We start from the raw sequence: 25237 nt of genomic DNA on the forward strand, positions 1-25237 counted from the left end.
GAATAAAGCTGCGGTGATGGAGGCAGAAGCATCAGTAGGAACAGCCTTCAAGGGGGGTGGTTCAGCACCGCGGGTGCCTGTTCATATATCCTACATGCCCACCCATGATAGCACACATACATGTATCTACATTCCGACACCAAAATTCCATCTCCATGAAATTCTGCTGGAGAAACAATTGAACCAGGTTGCACACATACACATACAAGGTTCCTCATTGCAGTGTTGCTTCTAAGAAGTTGGAAGCAGACTAAAAATGCATCAAGGAGAATGAATAAAGTAAATTTAAGCAATTTAATGATGTACGTAAATTTAAGCATTTCACCCTACAGGGCAATACTATGCTGGAAATGCAGATGATGATGTAAAATTCTATGGACATGGCACACTGTAAGATAATGTTACAAAAGAGTGTTACTGGATATATCGATTTTGAATGTTGTGTATGTGTGCACAAGTGAAGCAGACAGTCTGAGAGAAAATACCTTCACATATTAGTTAAGGTAATTACTGTGTGGTGGAATGCTAAATCATATTTATTTTTCAAAAAACTTCTCCTGTGGTGTTGGATTTTTGAGTTTTAATTTTACAAAAATGGCAGGTATTCCTTTCATAATCTGAAAAAAAAAACTACTATAACGGTTTCTATTTTGGATTTTTTTTATTAATAACGAGGACTAGAGGAAGAGTAGCAATATACAGAAACGGCAAAAGCCCACATGGCCCACGAGGCTTTCCCTGAACAAAGCACTAGCACTGGTCCCAAGAAGGTTTCTGTTTTTACACAAAATTCCACTGACTATACATATTATTGAGAAGGGGAAACAAATGCACCAAAACAAATCATCTGTCCACCTTACCTTTGTATTCTGTAGGTAAAAATACCCCAGTCCGTACTAAGCTTCTGAGAGCAAAGGATGTCCCTCCAAGACCCAAAATACAGCTAGAAATCTCGGCAATTGCGCCTTTCACATCGGGCTTATTAGTGTCTCTGTTTTTACAAATGGACGTGTAAATCTGTTACTTCACAAAGCCAAAGTGCTCTTTTTAAAGCACAGAAAATAGCAAAGTAACATACCAGTAGAACGCGTGCTTCTCACTGAGTCATTTCTGTATTTTAGTTTCATCTGCTCTATGCCAGGGTAAGATATTTGCAAACTCATAGCAAAAGAATTATAAGGACCTTTGAGACCATCCAATGCAATGCTCTCATTTCTCACAAGAGAAAACTCAGAACAGTCACCAAGTGACTAAAACTGAGGGTCGGCCTCACAGTCTACTGTTTATCACTTCATCTCCAATTCCAGTCAAAGATACAACTGTGTTTCCCCTTTCTAGAGAATCTGAATATTTCTGTAGCTAATGTTGACATAAATCAGACTTTGTGAGATAGAGAAACAGAAAAGCAGCAAACCTAACATAATACACCAGCTAGCTTTTCCAGATACATCTGAGAGATAGTTTCAATAATGGAAAACACTTCATACACTGCACTATACAATCCACTCCTGATTCTGTGATAGAAAAAGGGAAAGAGTTCACATGGAAAAGCCATATGGGTCATTCGGTGACATTTTTAAAAGGTTTACTTTCAGACATGCATGATTTAAAGTGTTTTTCCTTTTTCTCCTCTCAAACCCAAGCATATTCAGCATAAAAGACCTGGAAAATATGACAAAACATTAATGAGTAGAAAAAGAAAATATATCACACTATTCTACCAACAAAAGACAACCACAGTTAAAATTTCAGCATAGTTCCTTCTTTTTTTTTTTCCTTTTCAAATGGTTGATACCTTAATATGTATGTCATTTCTAGATTTCCTTTCCACCTAAATTACATCTAAGCATTTAAATAGTTGAGTAACAGCTATTTGTAAACATCCTTTTAATGTATGGACTGTATTCCATGGTATGGATGTGCCAAATTTTACATTTTTTTTTCTGTATGTTACATCATTTAAGGTTTTGCTATTATACATAATGTTATAATGAGCATTTTGAAAAATAAACCTCCATCTTAATCCTTGATTATTTTCCTAATTTTAATTCCTACAGTGGGGAATCAGTAGGTTAAGTATTATAAACATTTTAAAGTACCTGAAAGTTGGTACCAAATTTTTTTGTTTGTACCAAAGGTATATAAAAGTATTCATCTTATCGTGCTTTCCCAATAATTATCATATTTAAAAATCTTTGTTAATCTTACCCTATTTTAATTTGAATCTGTCATTGAACAGCATCATATATTTTTTACAAATTGTGTTTCTCATTTGGAACATCTACTCTTGAGGTCTTTGCCCATTTTTCTACTGAGTAAGAAGGGAAACATTTTTATTGAAGACATCCAATTATGTTTTCTTTAGTAAATAAAATAAAATACAACTTTTAAGCAAGTTAATAGCCTTTCTGAATTCACTAAAGCCTAACAAAACAAAACTCCTTGCAAGATCAGTTAAGAGACATAGAGAAAATAGCAGAACACTTTTTTTTTCCCCCATAAGTATATGTTCTATGGGCTCCATTTGGTAAGTGATATTTTTGTGCAACTTTCTGTGACTGCTGATCAAGCGTCAGATTAACAAACTATTGAAAATAAAATGAAAAGCTGGAGGATGTGGCTCATGAAAAATCACTTTTTTTAAAAGAATGTGCTCTGGTTCACACTGGTGGACTAAGAAAACCCATTTTACCTCCTTTCTCACCTAAAGTCATTTCTAAATGATACAAAAAGAGCACAGAAGTGTTAACCCATAACCACAGAGAGAATGGGAAGAAACCGTTAGAAGGTGAGTGATTTCAATAAAAGTCTGTTGACTTAGAAGCCACAGCAAAGGAAACCACAACCTAAAAAAAGGGGTTTCAGCAAAGGAGAGAGCATACCACCTAACACTACCCCAGAAAAACTCAATTCTCAGAAATAGTGAGTACCAGAGAGTGGAAAATCTTCTAAAAGAGGGTTACAAATTACAAGTCAGTATACATAACATAGAATTCCCGCCCTCCTGGCTCTCTAGGTGGGTTGACCTAAAGCCGCCACTAGGTTTAAGGCAGTAAAAATTTGTCTGGAGAGAAGTTAGACCATTATCATGGGTGTTAAAACCTCACTCTGGCAAGTCAAGATCCTCCCCACCCCATTCCCATGCGCACACTCTAAACTTTGACCCTTTAAGCATGCCATTAACAAGACCCATCCACCTTCTGAGGGTTTGCAAACAGCCCTTATATTACCTTATTCTTTTATATATAACTACAGATCACCAGAAATCTAACATGCCAAGAAAGGCCAGCATAGAAAATAAAAGGAGCAAGCAAAATAGCGGAAAACACGACACCATGGAAATACAACAATTTAGGGAAAAAAGATACAACCTTACAAAAGAAAATCAGGGACTTGCCTGGTGGTCCAGTGGTTAAGAACCCAACTAGGATTCATTCCCGGTCAGTGAACCAAGATCCTACGTGAGGTGGAGCAACTAAACCCCAGGGCTACAGCTACTAAGACTGCGTGCTCCAGAGCTTGTGTGCCAAAAACTAAAGTCCTTGCCGGCCACAAGGAAAGATCCCATGTGACACAAAGGAAAACCCACCGTGACAACTAAGATCCAGCATAGCCTAGATAAATAATTTTTTTAATAATAAAATAAGTATAATAAAATAAGTATTAATAATAAAATAAGTATTTTAATAATAAATAATATTTAATAATAAATATTATTTTTAATAATAAAATAAGTATTTTAAAAATAAATATTTTTAAAAGTAATAAAATCAGTTAATATAGTTTTTTAAAAAATAATAGAATAAATAAATAAAATCTTTTTAATATCCTCAAGAATCACTTGAGGAGATTTGGTAACTGAGATAAAATCAAAGTTCTATTTAAAAGGACTAATCAGATAATAAGAAGGATCCCTCAGGAATTATGTGCTTGTGCTTAGTTGCTCAGTTGTGTAACTTTTTGCAAACCTTTGGAATGTAGCCCACAAGGCTCTTCCATTCATGGGATTTTTCAGGCAAGAATACAGGAATAGGTCGCCATTTTCCTCCTCCTGGGGATCTTTCCAACTCAGGGATCAAAACCATGTCTCCTATATCTCTTGAATTGCAGGCAGATTCTTTACCCAATGACCCATGATTACCTAAGCAAAAAATTCAATAGACAGCTCTAATGAACTGTCTATTCTCAAACTTAGAGAAATCTCCTAGAATATGTATTAAATGTACAATATGTGAGAAAAAAAATAAGATATATAGATGATTGATCCATGAGATCTAGATGTGGACTAATAGAAGTTTCAGAATGAGAAAAACAAAACGGGAAGGCAAGAAATTACAGAAAATTTCCCTGAGCTAACAGGAGGCGTGTATCTTCAAAATACAGGAATCTAGTCAATGTCAAGGAGAATGAATGGCAAAGTGTTAGAAAACTGAGGTTACAGAGAAATGCCTAATAGCCTCCTAAAAATACCCCCACTCCTCCCAGAAAAGGTAGCCTATAGAAAAGGAAGGATCAGAATAAGAGCAGAATCAGTGGTAGCAGTGTTGGATGCTAACAGACAGTACTGAAGATCTAGAAAACAGCCCATCTAAATGAGAGAAATGGAGATCTAATGAGAAAGAGGGAGAAACACAGAATAGAAAGTCCGAATATGAGGTGGCTTCCCTGTTGGCGCTAGTGGTAGAGAAACTGCCTGCCAATGCAGGAGACATGCCTTCAGTCCCTGGGTCAGGAAAATCTCCTGGAGAAGGAAATGGCAACCCACTCCAGCATTCTTCTCTGGAGAATTCCATGGACAGAGGAGTCTGGCTACGGTCCATAATGTCGCATAGAGTCGGACACGACTGAAGTGACTCAGCACAGCACAAGTTTTGGAAAACCTGAAGATATGATAGAGGCATGCACTCAGGAAAGGCAAGAGAACATCAGAAATTCCAGTAATATCAAGCACAGGTAAGCTGATAAGAAAGACTTTAAAGATACATTACACACACTAGAAGATGGCATCATTTTGAGAAAACAACAAAGAAAAAGAATCCATTGAACCTGACTCAAGACACAGGCTCCTTGCTGTATCACAGGAGTTGTGACACTGAAATCATAGAAACCACTTGAGTCGGTAGAAAATAATTTAGCCAAGTCCTAATGATGCAAATCCTTTTCATTACACTCAATTTTGGAAAAAATCACAAAGAAAGACCACTCTGGTGACAAAGCAAAAGCAAATTAAATCTGATAATACAAAAGTAATGGTATAGTTGAATGAGAACTGAAAGTGAAGGAGGGAAAAGAATAGTGAAGAAAGGGGTATGAGCACTCATACCTCATGTACGGTGAGAAGGTAAAGATGCTGACTAGACTGACAGACCATTTAAATGTGACCTTGAAGTGTCAAGACCAAAGATATGGAAGCAGTCTAAGTGTGTATCAACAGATGAATGGATAAAGAAGATGTGAGACACACGCACACACACACAATGGGATACTACTCGGCCATAAAAATGAAAGTTTTGCCTTTTACAGCATGGAGGGACTTGAAGGGTATTGTGGTAGGTGCAACAAGTCAGACAGAGAAAGAGAAATACTGTATGATATCACTTACATGTGGAATATAAAAAATAAAACAAACTAGTAAATATAACAAAAATGAGGAGACAGATACAGAGAACAAACAGTGGTTACAGGAAATAAGAGGTACAAACTATTCGGTATAAAATAAGCTATTAATACAAGGATATATTGTAATAATAAGGCAATATATCCAACATTTAATAACCTTAAGAGAAGGGGACTTCCCAAGTGGCTTAGTGGTAAAGAATCTGCCTGCCAATGCAGGAGACAGAGGAGACGCAGATTCCATTCCTGGGTCAGTTAGATCTTCTAGAGTACGTATGCCCACCCACATCAGTATTCTTGCCTGGAAAATTCCATGGACAGAGGAGCCCGGCAGGCTGCAGTCCATGACGTCGCAAAGAGTGGGACAAGACTGAGCATTCACACCCTCCTGCATAAATGGAGTATAACCTTTAAAAGTTGTGAATCACTACACTGCACACCTGTAACACATAATATGGTATATCAACTATACTTCAATTGAAAAATACATAAATTTTAAAAATTAAAAGTTTTTAAAAGTTGGAAGAGCAATGGAAGTTGCAAATAATGTCCTATTAGTGGGAAAATGTGAAAAGTTGATAAATAAGATAAATTTTCTTTCTTAGAAGAAAATCGGTATATAGCATGTGAAACTGATAAAAGATTAATTAGAAATATGGAGATAAAAGCAGAGAGGGATTACAGAGGGTGCTGAGTGGTCAAGAATCTGCCTGCAATGCAGGAGACCCTGGGTGTGATCCCTGGGTCAGGAAGATCCCTTGGAGAAGGGAATGGCTACCCACTCTAGTAATTTTGCCTGGAGAATCCCATGGACAGAGGAGCCTGGTGGGGTAGAGTCCACAGGGTTGCAAAGAGTCAGACACAACTGAGTGACTAACACTTTCACTTGCATTTAGGTAGTGCAATAAGAAAAGAAAGGGTAGCATTAGGAACTGTCCATTATAAGAGTTTCTGAATTATTTGATTTATAAACTATGTGCTGGTTGTTGCTTTCATAAAAGTAAAGCAAAAAAGAAAGTCATAAAAGGAGCAAGTGCACCATGTCAAGCTCTTTCTTTTACTAAAAACAAAAATAAATAATTGAACCTGGATGAAACTGTTGCTTCTGAGTGTCTGGACAACTCGGGAGAAATAGTGAGTTTTGTATAACTGGATTTATTTACAAGAAGGGAGCAAAGGCAGTGCATGGAGATGAGACACAACGTTTTTTTTTTTTTTCCAACAGAACAATTGAGCATTCATTCAGACTTAACGACAGGATGACATTCTGAGGTTTGGAGGGTAAGCACATCCTCTTCATTATCAAATCAAAAATTTTCCAGGATCAAAAGGGACCCTTCTCTCCATACTGGATTGTCCCTGTACACAACCCCTCTCCCCCCACCCGACAGGCCCTGTCACGATCTTAAATGAAGATGAAAACTGAACGAAAAGTTTCCTATGCAATTGCATCTTCTCTAATTTTCTCAACATTGCTGCCTCCTGGCTGTTTCATATTAATATCCCCAAAATGTATAGCAAGTACATATTTTAATACCTAGCTAGGTACATTTCCCAGAATGTTTTTTTAAATAGGCTGGTTGTGGGAAGGCTGGCAAGATACTAGTGATTCGATGTTGGGGCTACCATGCCCATCTGTCTTGAAGGCCTGGCATCCACATTATTCAGAAAAGCCTGGGTAACATTACGGCACCCTGTGTTCACAGAGACGGTTGGTTCTGGGTTCAATTACAATCGCTAGCAGTTTAAATGATAGCTGCTGTGCTATAACCTAAAATAAATTGCTTTTCTCAAGAAGCCATGTAAGCCTTTGCACTGCAACTTAGCAGCGCTGCTGGTTTTATCTCATCTGAAATTCAAACAGCATACAAAAGCTGGGCCTCTGAACTCCTGTTTTTACCTTGAGTGGCATTCTTCTACATTCCAAGGTATTCTTCTCTCCCAAACTTCTACCCTAGAGCTAGATTTATGGGAAAGCAATGTTTCCATTTTTTATGCAAGTCATCATTTGGTTTTTGTTTTTCTATTTAAATCTCACACTTTGCCTGGGCTCTTTAGAAAGAACTGTACTACTGGGGGCAAGATTCGTTCTTCCCATTTTGATGGCTGGAAAGCTTATCTGCCACTATGGGCAAAGACAAGTGTGGAAACATCAGCACTCAAATGACTGCAGGTAACTCTGTGTGCATGCATGCTAAGTCACCTCAAGTCATGTCTGACTCTTTATGATACTATGGACTTGTAGCCCTCCAGGCTCCTCTGTCTATGGGAATTCTCCAGGCAAGAATACAGGAGTGGGTTGCCATGCCCTCCTCCAGGGGATCTCCCCGATCCAGGGATCGAAACTGTATCTCTTGTGTCTCCTGTATTGGCAGGTGGATTCTTTACCGCTAGCACCATCTGGGAAGCCCAGGCACTCTGTCCAAATATATCCCCTTTCCTTCTCTTCATGGGAAAAGGAAAGAAACAGCCAGTGTTCAGAATCTGAAGTAGAAATTCTGCCTTTTCCCACCCTCACTTACCCATGAGTTTTGCCCAAAAGTCCATGGACTCAAGCTCACCAATATTCCCCTGAGCACATTCAGACCAGTGCCTCTGAAGGGATACACAGCTGTCTCAGCATTCCTCTGACAGAGATGACTTCTGGTCCCTCAGACGCCTTTCCACAAAGGCAATTAGAAAAGTTCCCAGCGTTCACCACATTCTTTCAGATTTAACAAGGCAACATAATTAACGCTGCTGTTTTTCTGCCAGTCAACAAGAGAAAATTGCCCTTCCAAGAGATGTTTTTCATGTTTACGAAAATAATCCATTAATATGTTTCCCTTTCAGATGTTTTTCTTCTATTGAGACTGAAAGAGCTTAGTTTGGGGTGTGCTATATGGTGTGTGCTCAGCAGCTTTTCTCTGAAAGGGGAAACTTCTTTATGTCCATCAAAAAGAACAAGCAAGATGAACACTTTAGACCAGATTGAAACAGAGCCACTGTGAAGGCAAGGAAGATCTATTTCTATCACATGCGTGGAGCCATGCCAAGGGGGAAAATGGAATGAACCTCATGTGAATCCTGCAGTTCTGTTGTACGAATTCTTTGAACTTTGATAACCAGAGATTTAAGTGTATTGGTTCTCCACCAGGATCCTTATGGGGGAACTAGGGAATGGTGTCTGTGGTGGGTGGCGGTGGTTGAGGGGTGATGTTTCAATGTCCCTGTAATTGAGGGCAATACTGATATCTGGAGGACATTCTAAATGTTGCTAAAAGTTCCGCAGTGTGTTATTTCCACACAGCATAGAACAGAACTGCCTAGAATGCCAACAGATCCCCTTTGGAAACACTGACCGCAGTCGAGAAGGAAACATGAGCTGACTGCCTGGGTCCTGTGTTTTCTCATTTCTGCAAACCCTGGGCTCCTGGCAGATAATCAGTAATTGATGGAATCAACTAGTGCCTTAAAGAAGGTAAGACACTTATTAAGTCAACAAATACATATTAAATTTCTGAAGCTTACAGCACAATTTATACAATACATAGGCCATAATTGGCCTTCTAACGAAGCCCAAAGTGTCATTTTCTCCATAAAGGCCTTCCTCATGACCTCAACTAAAACTAATCTCTAGGTAAAGAGAGAAAATAACTTATTAGGGTTGTAGATGCTAGAACCAAAAATTCTTGGGTTCTAATCCAGATTCTTCCACTGACTAGGCTTGTGACTTTGGACTAGTTGCTTAATCTGTGTCTTGGTTTCCTGGAAAGTAGGAATAATATTGCTTCTTGGGGACAAAATGAAGTTAATAATGACATAAAGTCATTAGAACAGTACCTGACATATAGTAAGTGCTCAAAATTATATGCATTCTTACATATAATTTTTTAAGAGTTTTATAGACATAATTTTAATGGAAAATGATTGAGATAATTGCAGATACATACGCAATTGTAAAAAAATAAATCATATCCTGTGTATATTTTATCCAGTTTCCTCCAGTGGTAATACTTTTCAAAACCACAGTATAATAGCACTACCAGGATACTGACATTAATACAATACACCAATCTTATTTAGAATTCTCCAAATCCCAGTTTTACTTATACTTATCTCATTGTGTGTGTCTGTATATGTATCAAGTTCAAAACAATTTTATGACCTGTGTAGGTTTTTAGAATCCACCACAGTCAAGATACTGAGCAGATCTAACACCACACAAGGATCCTTCATCCTGTGCTTTTATGACCTCACCCACCTTTCACTTCCCCTCCCTCAGCTCCATCCCTCAGTTCAGGTCAGTTGAGTCGCTCAGTCCTGTCCAACTCTTTGCAACCCCATGAATCGCAGCACGCCAGGCCTCCCTGTCCATCACCAACTCCCAGAGTTCACTCAGACTCACGTCCATCGAGTCAGTGATGCCATCCAGCCATCTCATCCTCTGTTGTCCCCTTCTCCTCCTGCCCCCAATCCCTCCCAGCATCAGAGTCCTTTCCAATGAGTCAACTCTTTGCATGAGGTGGCCAAAGTACTGGAGTTTCAGCTTTAGCATCAGTCCTTCCAAAAAACACCCAGGTCTGATCTCCTTTAGAATGGACTGGTTGGATCTCCTTGCAGTCCAAGGGACTCTCAAGAGTCTTCTCCAAGCCCTGGCAATCCCTAGCATGTCCTCCATTTCTAAAACTTTGCAATTTAAACATGTCACTTAAATGGAATCATAAGGTATATAATTTCATCACTTGTGTGTGGAATCCAAAATATGATTCAAATGGACTTATTTACAAAACAGGAACAGACTCACAGACATAGAAAATGAAATTACGGTTACTAAAGGGGAAAGGAAGGAGGGATAAATTAGGAATTTGGAATTAGCAGATACAAAGTACTATCTACAAAAACAGATAAACAAAAAGGCCCTACTGTATGAAACAGGTAACTATATTTAATATCTTGTAATAACCTATAAATGAAAAAGAATGTACATATCTATGTATATGTATATACATGTGTATCCATATGTATGAGGGACAGTGGAGCCTGGTGCTGTACATATGTACATAAGAAAGCCTTCTTCAGCGATCAATGCAAAGAAATAGAGGAAACGAACACAATGGGAAAGACTAGAGATCTCTCCAAGAAAATTAGAGATACCAAGGGAACATTTCATGCAAAGATGGGCTCGATAAAGGACAGAAATAGTATGGACCTAACAGAAGCAGAAGATATTAAGAAGAGGTGGCAAGAATACACGGAAGAACTGTACAAAAAAGATCTTCACGACCCAGATAATCATGATGGTGTGATCATTCACCTAGAGCCAGACATCCTGGAATGTGAAGTCAAGTGGGCCTTAGAAAGCATCACTATGGACAAAGCTAGAAGAGGTGATGGAATTCCAGTTGAGCTGTTTCCAGTCCTGAAAGATGATGCTGTTCAAGTGCTGCACTGAATATGCCAGCAAATTTGGAAAACTCAGCAGTGGCCACAGGACTGGAAGAGGTCAGTTTTCATTCCAATTCCAAAGAAAGGCAATGCCAAAGAATGCTCAAACTACCACACAACTGCACTCATCTCACATGCTAGTAAAGTAATGCTCAAAATTCTCCAAGCCAGGCTTCAGCAATACGTGAACCATGAACTTCCTGATGTTCAAGCTGGTTTTAGAAAAGGCAGAGGAACCAGGATCAAATTGCGAACATCCGCTGGATCATGGAAAAATCAAGAGAGTTCCAGAAAAACATCTATTTCTGCTTTATTGACTATGACAAAGCTTTTGACTGTGTGGATCACAATAAACGGTGGAAAATTCTGAAAGAGATGGGAATACCAGACCACCTGACCTGCTTCTTGAGAAACCTACATGCAGGTCAGGGAGCAACAGTTAGAACTGGACATGGAACAACAGACGGGTTCCAAATAGGAAAAGGAGTACGTCAAGGCTGTATATTGTCACCCTGCTTATTTAACTTATATGCAGAGTACATCATGAGAAATGCTGGACTGGAAGAAACACAAGCTGGAATCAAGACTGCCGAGAGAAATATCAATAACCTCAGATATGCAGATGACACCACCCTTATGGCAGAAAGTGAAGAGGAACTAAAAAGCCTCTTGATGAAAGTGAAAGAGGAGAGTGAAAAAGTTGGCTTAAAGCTCACCATTCAGAAAACAAAGATCATGGCATCTGGTCCCATCATTTCATGGGAAATAGATTGGGAAACAGTGGAAACAGTGTCAGACTTTGTTTTTTGGGGCTCCAAAATCACTGCAGATGGTGATTGCAGCCATGAAATTAAAAGACGCTTACTCCTTGGAAGAAAAGTTATGACCAACCTAGATAGCATATTCAAAAGCAGAGACATTGCCAACACATATCCATCTAGTCAAGGCTATGGTTTTTCCTGTGGTCATGTATGGATGTGAGTGTTGGACTGTGAAGAAGGCCGAGTGCCGAAGAATTGATGCTTTTGAACTGTGGTGTTGGAGAAGACTCTTGAGAGTCCCTTGGACTGCAAGGAAATCCAACCAGTCCATTCTGAAGGAGATCAGCCCTGGGATTTCTTTGGAAGGAATGATGCTAAAGCTGAAGCTCCAGTACTTTGGCCACCTCATGCGAAGTGTTGACTCATTGGAAAAGACTCTGATGCTGGGAGGGATTGGGGGCAGGAGGAGAAGGGGACGACCCAGGATGAGATGGCTGGATGGCATCACGGACTCGATGGACGTGAGTCTGAGTGAACTCCAGGAGTTGGTGATGGACAGGGAGGCCTGGCGTGCTGCGATTCATGGGGTCGCAAACAGTCGGACACGACTGAGCGACTGAACTGAACTGAACTGAATGTACATGTGTATGTACATGTATATACATATTATGAATGTACATATGTATATATACCTATGAATATCTTATAATAACCTATAATGGAAAATGTATATATGTATATGTATATACATGTATACATATGTATGAATGTATATACATGTATACACGTATGTATGAATCTATATACATATCTGAAACACCTGTTATCTATCAGAAACACAACTGTTAATCAACTACACTTCAATTTTTAAAAACTGAAAAGCAAAGAAACCCTAAAAATAAAATACATAATTTATTGAGAATGGGTTTTTCACTCAACACAACTCTCTGGAGAATCACCCAAGTTGTTGACTGTATCAGTACTTCATTCATTTTGATTGCTGAGTAGAATTCCATGGGTATCACAGTTTATTTAACCACTCATCTGTTAGAAACAGCTGGGTTACTTCCAGATTTTGGCTATTATGAATGAAGTTGTTATGAACATTTATGTAACAAGTTTTTATGTGAACATGAATTTTCATTTCTCTGAAACCAATGCTCAAGAGTGCAACTGCTGGGTCATATGGTAGTTGTATGTTTAGTTTTATAGGAAACTGCCAGATTGTTTCCCAGAGTGGCTGTGTCAGTTTACATCCCTGCTAACAACGTATGAGTGAATAGTTTCTCTGTATCCTCACCAATATTTGGTGTCATCATTATTTTTTATTTTAGCTATTCTGACAGATGTGAAGCGATAGCTCATTATGGTTTTAATTTGTATTTCTCTGATGGCTACTGATGTGGAATATCTTGTAGTGGGCTAATTTTCCATCTGTACATCTTCCTCAGTGAAATGACTGTTCATATCTTATGCCCATTTTCTAATTAATTGCTTGCTTTTTATTTTTGAGTTTTAGGAGTTCTTTACATATTCTAGATACTAGTCCTTTGTGGAATATGTGGTTTGCAAATATTTCTTCCAGCTTAGAGACTGTCTTTTTATTCTCTTCACATGGCTTTCGCAGAGAAAAAGTTTTAGTTTTTTTGAGGTCCAATCTATCTATTGTTCCTTTTATAGATTTATGCTTTTGGTGTGAAGTCTATGAATTCTATGCCTAGATTGAGATCCCAAGACCTAGACTTACATCTCTTATGTATATATGTCTACTTTTTTTGTAATTTTACCCTGTACATTTCAGTCTGTAATCCATCTGAGTTAGTTTCTGTATAAGGTATAAATTTAGACCAATGTTTTTGTTTTTTGCCAATGGATGTCTAATGATGCAACATCATTTCTTTTTTAAAACCCTGGGTTTCCTCCATTGAGCTGCCTTTGCACCTTTGCCAAAAATCATTTGAGCGTGTGTGACGATCTATTTCTGGATCCTCCACTGTGTTCCATTCTGTCCTCTACCAATATCTTATTGGCTTCATTACTATGGCTATATCAGTCAGTTCAGTTCAGTTGCTCAGTCGTGTCCGACTCTTTGTGACCCCATGAATCGCAGCATGCCAGGCCTCCCTGTCCATCACCAACTCCCAGAGTTCACTCAGACTCAGGTCCATCGAGTCCGTGATGCCATCCAGCCATCTCATCCTCTGTCGTCCCCTTCTCCTCCTGCCCCCAATCCCTCCCAGAATCAGAGTCTTTTCCAATGAGTCAACCCTTCACATCAGGTGGCCAAAGTATTGGAGTTTCAGCTTTAGCATCATTCCTTCCAAAAAACACCCAGGACTGATCTCCTTTAGAATGGACTGGTTGGATCTCCTTGCAGTCCAAGGGACTCTCAAGAGTCTTCTCCAACACCACAGTTCAAAAGCATCGATTCTTCGGCACTCAGCTTTCTTTACAGTCAAACTCTCACATTCATACATGACTACTGGAAAAACCACAGCCTTACTAGACCGGACCTTTATTGGCAAAGTAATGTCTCTGCTTTTGAATATGCTATCTAGGTTGGTCATAACTTTCCTTCCAAGGAGTAAGTGTCTTTTAATTTCAAGGCTGCAATGACCATCTGCAGTGATTTTGGAGCCCCCCAAAATAAAGTCCGACACTGTTTCCACTGTTTACAGGTAGCTTTAATATTGGATAGAGTGATTCCTCCTACTTTATTATTCTATGCCATGATATAGCTCAGTTGGTAAAGAATCTGCCTGCAATGCATGAGACCCTCATTGGATTCCTGGGTTGGGAAGATCCCCTGGAGAAGGGATAGGCTACCCACTCCAGTATTCTTGGGCTTTCCTCATGGTTCAGTTGGTAAAGAATCTGCCTGCAATGCGGGAGACCTGGGTTTGGTCCCTGGGTTGGGAAGATCCCATAGAAAAGGGAAAGGCTACCCACTCCAGTACTCTGGCCTGGAAAATTCCATGGACTGTATAATCTATGGGGTCACAAAGAGTCAGACATGACTAAACGACTTTCACTTTCACATGATTGTTTTAGCTATTATAGGGCCTGTATCTTCACATATAAATTATAGAATAAGCTGGTAGGAATTTTTTTAGGAATTGCATTAAACCTTGGATTAATCTGGGGAGAACTTATATCTGTACTATGTTGAGAGTTCCAACATATATTGGAAGTTCTTCTTGGATTTCTTTTACCAGCATTTTGTAATTTTCAGCAAAAACAAATCCCGAGTGAATTTTGTTAAGTGTGTATATAATATTTCATTTTCTTTGGAACTATTGTGAATGGTATTGTATTTAAATTTTTGGTTTCTGCATGTTTACTACTAGCATATGGAAATAAAATTAATTTTGGATTAACTGCTGAACCCACTTGTCAGTTCTGTGAGTTTTTGTTTTCGTTGCGGATTCCTAGAGATTTTCAAGGTAGGAAATTCTTTCATGTGAAAATAGAGCTAGTTTTATGCATTCCTTTCCAATCTGAATGCTTCCTCCTTTCCATGCTGTACTACAGTGGCTAGAACTTCCAGTACCATATAGAACAGAAGTAATGAGAGTGAACATCCTTGCCATGTTCCCAGTCTTGGATTCTCTTTATCAAATTGAGGTAATTCACCTCTATTCCTAAATTGCCAACAATTTTTATTACAAGTGAATGTTGGGTTTTGTCAAATGCTTGTTCTGAGTTAATAGATATGATCATATCATTTTTTTTCTTTAGCTTATTGATATGGTAGATTATAGTCATTCATTTTAAAGTGCTCAACCATCCTTGAATACCAGTGTTAAATACCACTTGGTCATGGTACATAATTCTTTTTACACATTGTTGGACTTCATTTGCTAATATTTTCCTGAGTATTTTTGTGTTAAAGTTCACAAGAGATATTGGACTGAAACATCTTTTTGTGGTCTTTTAGGAACTGTTCCGACCTTTTCTATTTTCCAAGATGATGTAAAATTGATATTAATTCTCCTCAAAACATTTGGTGGACTTCTCCAGTGAAACGATGTGTTCCTAGAGAATTCTTTGTGGGGAGAATTTTAAGTATTATCTCAATTTTTTAAATGGTTACTCAGGATGTCCATTTCATTCTGACTAAATTTAGGTGGTTCATAGTTTATGAAAAATCGATCTCTTTCTTCTAAGTAGTTGACTATATGAAAATGGAGTATCTTGAACATAGTGGGTTTGCCCTATGGATGAATAAATGAATGAATGAATGCTTATGTATATTTTCTTTGGGGCTGTACAGTGAAGCAGACCTACCCATTAAGTGCACACCCCTGCAAATGAACACAAGAGAAACAGGTAAAATCTTGCTCAATGTGGCTCAGAACATAGGCTCACCTGGTCATCAGCTCCCTCAGGTCATCACACTAATTTTTCTACTTCCCACAGATCAGAAAATGAGGTAATGCTGGGGCAGACCTCCTCAGTATTACTTCCTTTATTACTCCCCTCAAGCCTGTACCCTGAACTCATACACACACACTTCAAGCATCCAATTTTTCAGAGAAGGGAGAAAGTCAGAAAGGGAAATATGTCACATTTTCTTTCTAGAAATGAAACTACCACATCTCCAATAAAAAATGAGTAGGAAACACAGATACCTAATAACAAATACCACAGAACAATATTGCTGGGGAACCCCCAATTTTTAGAGCTCATAGAAACATCACTAAGGAGTGCGTGTAACAGACAGAGGGCCCCAGGCAGGCCATGCAATGGAATGTAAGGCCAGGTCCCACTGAGGCTCAGAAGTAGGAGTGATGAAATAGCAAACAAGAAGAGACCTTGGGCAACTGAGCTCTTCCATTGAGCAGGAAAGGTTTAAAAACAAAGGCTTTAGGAAGGAAAAGGCTAGATGCTGGACCTCCCATTTAACTATTGGAATCATGCATTGTTACCAATCAGTATGAGCTCTTGGCCTCTTAAGATCTTTAGGCACTCATATCTCATATTTACTGCACATGTGTATCTCTGTTTCGGTTTTGATTTTTTTGACAAACAGAAGTTTACTTTTAATGGAGTCAAATCCACGATGCTTTTCTTTCGTGATCTTTTCTTTTTGCCTCGCTCACTGTCATTGGGATAACCATTCATTTCCTTTCTAGCTTTCTAATGATTAATTTTACACATGTATTGCCTTAATCCAGCTGGAATTAATTTCAGGGTATAGTGCACGGGAGACTATAGTTCTTCCAAATTGACTGCATTCTTTTTTTTTTTTTAACTGATTGATAAGTAAAGAATAAAATTTAGTTTCTGGTACATGGACCCTCAGGCAGAAAACCAAGGCCTACTTCAAGTGTTAACTTCTTTCAAAGTCCTGCATTGCCTGATAGTCAACTCCTAGAAATAGTTGCCTCATATATTTAATCTAATTTTATAGCTCTTCATGAAAGAAGGTCAAGACTGGCACCAGACACTTCATTGCAGCTACGCAGAAATCCTTTAATTCTCTACAACCACTGCCTTTGAAAACTAAAATGCTTTAATATCTTTCCTCACTACCATCTCCATCACCTGAATATTACAAATAATCCTCTTTCCCTGACCACCCACTGCTATACAGTGCACATGAATGATGGATAATACTTCTCAATGAATTCCCCAGGCTTCCTTTCCTCACTCCTTTCCCCATATTCTTGAATATCTGATTGACAGTCAATGTCTCTGCCTCAGGAACGGAGGGAGCCCAATAAAGGGAGAAGGGAAGCTGAAATTACTCCATAATTTTTCTTTTCAAAAACTCTGAAAATCAACTGGGTAGGATAAGTTTGACAATGAGATTTGGATATCACATAAAATTTATTTTCTCTAACTCACCAGCTTCCAGCAGCATCACCATAGTTAGCCCTTTCCCGAAGGTAGTAATAATTATGTATTTATGTATTGTGTATTGGTTGTACCCCTATACAATAAACCCTCTATATCTGCATCTGAGGATTCAACCAAACACAGATTGAAAATATTTTTCAAAAATTCCATAAATTCCAAAGAGCAAAATCTGAATTTGCTGCACATCAGCAACTATTTACATAGTATTTACATTGTATTTACAACAGTTTACATAGAATTTACCCTGTATTAGGGATTATAAGTAATCTAGTGCGGGCCCGCTCAGTGACTCAGTTGTGTCACACTCTTTCGGACCTCATGGACTGTAGCCCACCAGGCTCCTCTGTTCATGGGATTCTTCAGGCAAAAATATTGGAGTGGGTTGTCATTTTCTCCTCCAGGGGATCTTCCCAACCCAGCGAATTAATTCATGTCTCCAGCATTGGCAGGCAGATTCTTACACCACTGAACCACCTGGGAACCTCATAATAATCTAGAGACGATTTAATATATGAGAGGACTGTGGAAGTTATATGCAAATACTATTCCATTTTTGATAGGGGACTTGAGCACTCATGGATTTTGGTATCTGAACGGGGTGTTCTGGAACAAATCTCCCACTGATACCAAGGGAGTATAAGCAGCAGGTTACACTTTTTACCAATGAACTGCATCTATCTCTGTGATAAAATCTGATCTCAGCTTATCAAAGAGCTTATCAAGACCAACAACATTTAGTAATGACACTGCCTTCCAAATGTGTCTGGATTAGAATAAACTTTCTTTGTACCATTTTTAGCTTCTACGTGTTTGAATAAAGGTAAGCTCACAGCTAAATGAACCCTGAGAAAGCAGTTTCAAATAAGTAAGATTAAGCAGTGTTCCTTCTTAGAAGTAAAGGAAGACAATTGTTTAGGAATGTTCAAGGATTACTCTGCTTCTTTTCAACTCTTTATTGATTTTATCTTAAAGGTAAAACACAATACCTGGCTTGGGCTTTGAATACAGATAAACAATCTAAACAGGCTGCAGTTAAGTACGCCCTTCTTCAAAGATCACCACAGAAAAGAGAATGTGGCTCCCAACTTGTCACAAATCAAATACATTTAAGAAGAGCAAATGTGAATAGCAGGTAAGGATGGGGATCAGGGAGAAGTAGATTAGGCACTTCAGATGGGCCCTTTCAGAAAGTTCTGCTGAGATATTTTGAAATGGCTCATCTATCTACCTGGCCAAAGTGGTATCATTTCTTTTCTTAAGTGTATCAATGACTGTGCATTAGTAAATCATAGCTTCACCTCAAGTTTACTTTTACAAGGTATATTGACCATGTTTATTTTTACTATGCATATTTGACAATCCCTCAGTTGTGGAGAATGTAAATGGAAACAAAGGGTGAGACTTTGTGTCAGCAAAAACCTAGAGAAAACAGCAATTTTGAGAGATGGATGGGAGGATGGATGGATGGATGGATGCATAGACAGACAGATGAATGGCTAGCTAAGATAACCACTAGGTTCATTTTTTGTTACTTATTTGCTCTACATTTTGCGGGGGAGTGCTACCAGGCTAGGGTACAGAGGAGAACTAATTAGAAATAGTTTCATTATGGAGCTTACAGTCTACCATAATAGACAGGATGGAGGACTCAAGACAGGCAGAAACATCTAATGTGTCACCAAATTCTTTGGTTAAAGAATGTAATCAAAGTGAGTTACCCAACAACTTACGGTGGCCGCTATCTGCTATTACCTACATGCCAGACACGAGAATAAAAGATCTACAACCTCTCTTTGACATGCTTTGGAGACATGGATCGTGACCATCCCCTGTAAATTCCTACCTATACCCTTCAAGCACAGGAAATTACTAACAGATGCCACTATCACAAGTCTTTCAAGAACCCATTAATACCATCTGAACAATAAAACTGTCTAAGGCTTGCTTTTGCCTTTTCTGCTGTTGTCAAGCTATTTAAGGATCTAAATCAGATGCAAATCCATCATATTTCCCTTCAAGGACACTTATCATAAAATCTGCTAATGTATATTTTTTGGCATATAAAATCATATTTGCTTATGGCTGATTCGCATTGTTGTATGGGAGGAACCAATACAATACTGTAAAGCAATTTTCCTCCAGTTAAAAAACAAATTAAAAAAATCATATTTGCCAAATCATTTATATGTTTTGCAACACAATCCTATTTTCATCTAGCAATTGAATGAAGCCAATCTATCTAGCAGGAAAGTAAAAGAAATCTTTATTGCCAAATCACAAGATGAATTACATATAATCATTTGGTGGAAGGCAAAATTAGCAAGTATCAGTCTTGCAATCTGACTGGCCATGTAACTGACAGATTTTCCTGAAAGAAGGTCTCCAAAATACCATCTAATCTAGAGTTGAACAGTTTGCAGACCCTTATCCTGCCCTTCCTGTTTCAAGTTGCACACATGGAATCAGTTATCCACAGAAAGACCAGGATTGGAGTTACGGGGTAAACAGATTATGATGATCCTAACTTGCAAAGATTTACAGTTTGCAAATGACCCTAATTCTGCTGAAAGAATTTCTCCAGCCTGTGCATGACAGCTGTCTGTAATGGAGGTAGATTCAGTTCAGTTCAGTTGCTCAGTAGTGACCAGCTCTTAGCGAAACCACGGACTTCAGCATGCCAGGCTTCCCTGTCCATCACTAACTCCTGGAGCTAATCAAACTCATGTCCATCGCATCAGTGATGCCATCCAACCATCGCATCCTCTGTCACCCCTTCTTCTCTCACCTTCAATCTTTCCCAGCATCAGGGTCTTTTCAAATAAGTCGGTTCCTCACATCAGGTGGCCAAAGCATTGGAGTTTCATCTTTAGCATCAGTCCTTCCAATGAATATTCAGGACTGATCTCCTTCAGGATAGACTGGTTGGATCTCCTTGTAGTCCAAGGGACTCTCAAGAGTCTTCTCCAACACCACAGTTCAAAAGCATCAATTCTTCGGCGCTCAGCTTTCTTTATAGTCCAACTCTCACATCCATACATGACTATTGGAAAAACCATAGCTTTGACAGGATGGACCTTTGTTGGCAAAGTAGCAATGTCTCTGCTTTTTAATATGCTGTCTAGGTTGGTCATAACTTTTCTTCCAAGGAGCAAGTGTCTTCTAATTTCATGGCTGCAGTCACACTCTACAGTGATTTTGGAGCCCAAAAAATAAAGTGTGACACTGTTTCCACTGTTTCCCCATCTATTTGCCATGAAGTGATGGGACTGGATGCCATGATTTTAGTTTTCTGAATGTTGAGCTTTAAGCCAACTTTTTCCCTCTCCTCTTTCACTTTCATCAAGAGGTTCTTTAGTTCTTCTTTGCTTTCTGCCATAAGGGTGGTGTCATCTGCATATCTGAGGTTATTGATATTTCTCCTGGCAATCTTGATTCCAGCTTGTGCTTCATCCAGCCCAGCATTTCTCATGGTTTACTTTGCATATAAATTAAATAATGACAACATACAGCCTTGATATACTCCTTTCCTGATTTGGAACCAGTCTGTTGTTCCATGTCCAGCTCTAACTATTCCTTCTTGACCAGTATACAGATTTCTCAAGAGGCAGTGATCTGGTATTCCCATCTCTTGAAGAATTTTCCACAGTTTGTTCTGATCCACACAGTCAAAGGCTTTGTCATAGTCAATAAAGCAGAAGTAGATGTTTTTCTGGAACTCTCTTGCTTTTTTGATGATCCAACAGATGTTGGCAATTTGATTTCTGGTTCCTCTGCCTTTTCTAAATCCAGTTGAACATCTGGAAGTTCATGGTTCATGTATCATTGAAGCCTGGCTTGGAGAATTTTGAGCATTACTTTGCTAGTGTGTGAGATGAGGGCAATTGTACGGTAGTTTGAATATTCTTTAGGATTGGAATGAAAACTGACCTTTTCCAGTCCTGTGGCCACTGTTGAGTTTTCCAAATTTGCTCACATATTGAGTGCAACACTTTCACAGCATCATCTTTTAGGATTTGAAATAGCTCAACTGGAATTCCATCACCTCCACTAGCTTTGTTCATAATGATGCTTCCTAAGGCCCACTTGACTTCCCATTCCAGGATGTCTGGCTCTGGGTAAGTGATCACACCATTGTGGTTATCTGGGTCATGAAGATCTTTTTGGTATAGTTCTTCTGTGTATTCTCGCCACCTCTGCTTCTGTTAGGTCCATACCATTTCTGTCCTTTATTGAGCTCATCTTTGCATGAAATGTTCCCTTGGTATCTCCAATTTTCTTGAAGAGATCTCTAGTCTTTCCCATTCTGTTGTTTTCCTTTATTTCTTTGCTTTGATCGCTGAGGAAGGCTATCTTATCTCTCTTTGTTATTCTTTGGAACTTTGCATTCAAATGGGTATATCTTTCCTTTCTCTTGCCTGGAAAATTCCATGGGTGGAGGAGCCTGGTAGGCTGCAGTCCATGGGGTCGCTAAGAGTTGGACACGACTGAGCGACTTCACTTTCACTTTTCACTTTCATGCATTGGAGAAGGAAATGGCAACCCACTCCAGTGTTCTTGCCCGGGGAATCCCAGGGATGGGGGAGCCTGGTGGGCTTCCATCTATGGGGTCGCACAGAGTCGGACAGGACTGAAGCGACTTAGCAGCAGCAGCAAGCAGTCTTCTTTTCTCAGCTATTTGTAAGGCTTCTTCAGACAACCACTTTGCCTTTTTGCATTTCTTTTTCTAAGGGATGGTCTTAATCACTGCTTCCTGATTCATGACAGGTACAATGTCATGAACCTCCATCCACAGTTCTTCAGGCACTCTATCAGATCTAATCCCTTGAATCAGAACAAGAGTTACTATTTGTTTTTCCTGCTCTTTCCTCAGACTCTTTTAGTTGCAGACATATTAGTGACACAATAAATAACTTCTTGTTTTCTGTCTTTAGGACTTTTATGCTTGCAGGTAATAGGGAAACCCACTTTTGATCCTAAAACAGAAATCATGTGCAAACTTTCATCAGCAATATAAATACAGAGCAGTAATCAGTCAATGATAGTAATTAGATACTGACTTGTGTTGGGAACTGTTTTAGGCTCTTTTCATTCATGATCTCATTAAACCTTTACAATTCCTATATGACATAAAATTACTCCCTGTAGCCCATTTAAGTACTTTTATATAGAATTCCACCCACTATTTCAAGCATAGGCAGAAGTTGGCAGAATAGGAATAGGTAAAAGAATAAGATTCTGTCCAGTAGGGAAAAAAGAAAACCACAATCTTCATTAAGACTTACAAATTTTAGAAAGAGGGGGGGAAATCTGTTAGTTATGATTACAGAAGCAATATCTGCTCACTGCACCCACTTTGAAAATTACAGTGAAAGATTTTTAAAATCCATATTAATTTATTACAGAGAGAGAAACATAGATCAAGTTTTTAACTTCCCAGTCTTATTTCACATGTGCCTTCACTTTTTCCTGTTTGCCAATGTTTTAAAACAGCTTTAGATCATATAGCAAAACAATTTTATATCCTTTTTCATTGAAAATTATCTTTTAAGGATTTTTCCCATGTCACTAAATAATAATTTTAAAAGGAGTTTCAAATGGTAACATATGTACCATACTCTAACAATTCCCCAATTTGCCAAAAGATTAATAGACTATTTAATTATTTTATAAATACTACATACAATTAGAATTTTTGTCTGCATTTCGATTTCCTTCTGAGAAAATTCTAGAAGTGAAACTACTGGAGCAAAAATCTGAAAACTTTCTTTTCTAGGCAGGCTGTCTCTATACACAATTTTACCTCAAAAGAATTGACTAGGTCCAGGTAATAGCATCATTTATTTAATACCTGCCAAATAGTTAAAAATGATTTTGCTCTGCATGTTTTAGATTTTTATATAACTGTATCATTCTGTATTCTCTTGCAACTTGTCTTGTAAAATTTTTTACTTCACAGTATTTTTGAGATTCATCTACGTGAGTATGTATTGTTCTCATTCATTCTTTTTGCTTTTCAAAAATCATCTCTTAGACAAATATTTCATAATATGTATTCATTACATACTGGTGGGTATTTATGCTTTCTTGAATTATCAAAAAAACAAAAAGACCCCGCAATTGTACGTATCATGCAGACATCTCCCTGGGCACACAAGTCATGGGTTATGCACACGCCTTCAACTTTCTGGATGATGCCACACTATATTCCATAGTGGCCACACAAGTTTGCTCCACTAATGAAACTCCTGTTGCTTCACAAGCTGACCAGGCCCTGGTATTATTAGATTTTTAAATTTATCTTGCTAACAATATGGATGTAAAAATCTACGTAAGGGTGATTTTAATTTACATTTCCGGATCACTTTTTAGGTTGTACAGTCATCCATCCACTAACTGGCCACTTGTATACAATTCTACCCATTTTTCTATGCATCTTTAAATTTCTATTTATTTATAGCAACTGTTTGTATATTTTGTACTAATTTTCTGCTGTTAAACATTTATAAATCCAGGCGTAGCCTGCAGTGTGTCACCCTGGTTAACACTTTCCTGGTAAAATGGCTCTTGGTTTTTAGGATACAAATTTCATGAGATATTTTTTGCCAGTGTTCATTTGGCAAAAAATTTAGATTTATGATACCAAACTCAATACAAAAATTTTGACAAAATCATATACTGGAAAACCCTTGAGATACTTTCCAAACATGTTCAGTAGATTGTGAGAACCACGTGCAGTATCCTTCCCTGTATCTGGTCTTTGTTTCTTCCCACCCCTGATCCATGTATATCATATCATGTGAGATATCATCTGCCTGAAAAATGACCTTGTGTGGATTATGCCAAAGAATGCTCAAACTACCGCACAATTGCACTCATTCACATGCTGGCAAAGTAATGCTCAAAATTCTCCAAGCCAGGCTTCAACAGTATGTGAACCGTGAACTTCCAGATGTTCAAGATGGATTTAGAAAAGGCAGAGGGACCAGAGATCAAACTGCCAACATCTGCTGGATCATCGAAAAAGCAAGAGAGTTCCAGAAAAACATCTATTTCTGCTTTATTGACTATGACAAAGCCTTTGACTGTGTGGATCAGAACAAACTGTGGAAAATTCTTAAAGAGATGGTAATACCAGACCACCTTACCTGCCTCCTGAGAAATCTGTATGCAAGTCAGGAAGCAACCGTTAGAACTGGACATGGAACAACAGACTGGTCCCAAATAGGAAAAGGAATACGTCAAGGCTGTATATTGTCACCCTGCTTATTTAACTGATATGCAGAGTACATCATGATAAATGATGGGCTGGGTGAAGCACAAGCTGGAATCAAGATTGCCAGGAGAAATATCAATAACCTCAGATATGCAGATGACACTACCTTTATGGCAGAAAGTGAAGAGGAACTAAAAAGCCTCTTGATGAAAGTGAAACGGAAGAGTGAAAAAGTGGGCTTAAAACTCAATATTCAGAAAACTAAGATCATGGCATCTAGTCCTATCACTTCATGGCAAATAGATGGGGAAGCAATGGGAACAGTGACGGACTTTATTTTCTTGGGCTCCAAAATCAC

At 38.5% G+C, this 25237-nt stretch overlaps 1 protein-coding gene across 7 annotated transcripts in view; it reads right to left on the reverse strand.

Annotated features, from left to right (window-relative positions):
* The window catches only part of FHIT (fragile histidine triad diadenosine triphosphatase), a 1562042-nt gene that overhangs the window by 949686 nt on the left and 587119 nt on the right, over positions 1 to 25237 (reverse strand). The gene's annotated exons all lie outside the window — the stretch shown is intronic.

Source organism: Budorcas taxicolor, chromosome 1, assembly GCF_023091745.1.
Source record: "Budorcas taxicolor isolate Tak-1 chromosome 1, Takin1.1, whole genome shotgun sequence".
Taxonomy (NCBI): domain Eukaryota; kingdom Metazoa; phylum Chordata; class Mammalia; order Artiodactyla; family Bovidae; genus Budorcas; species Budorcas taxicolor.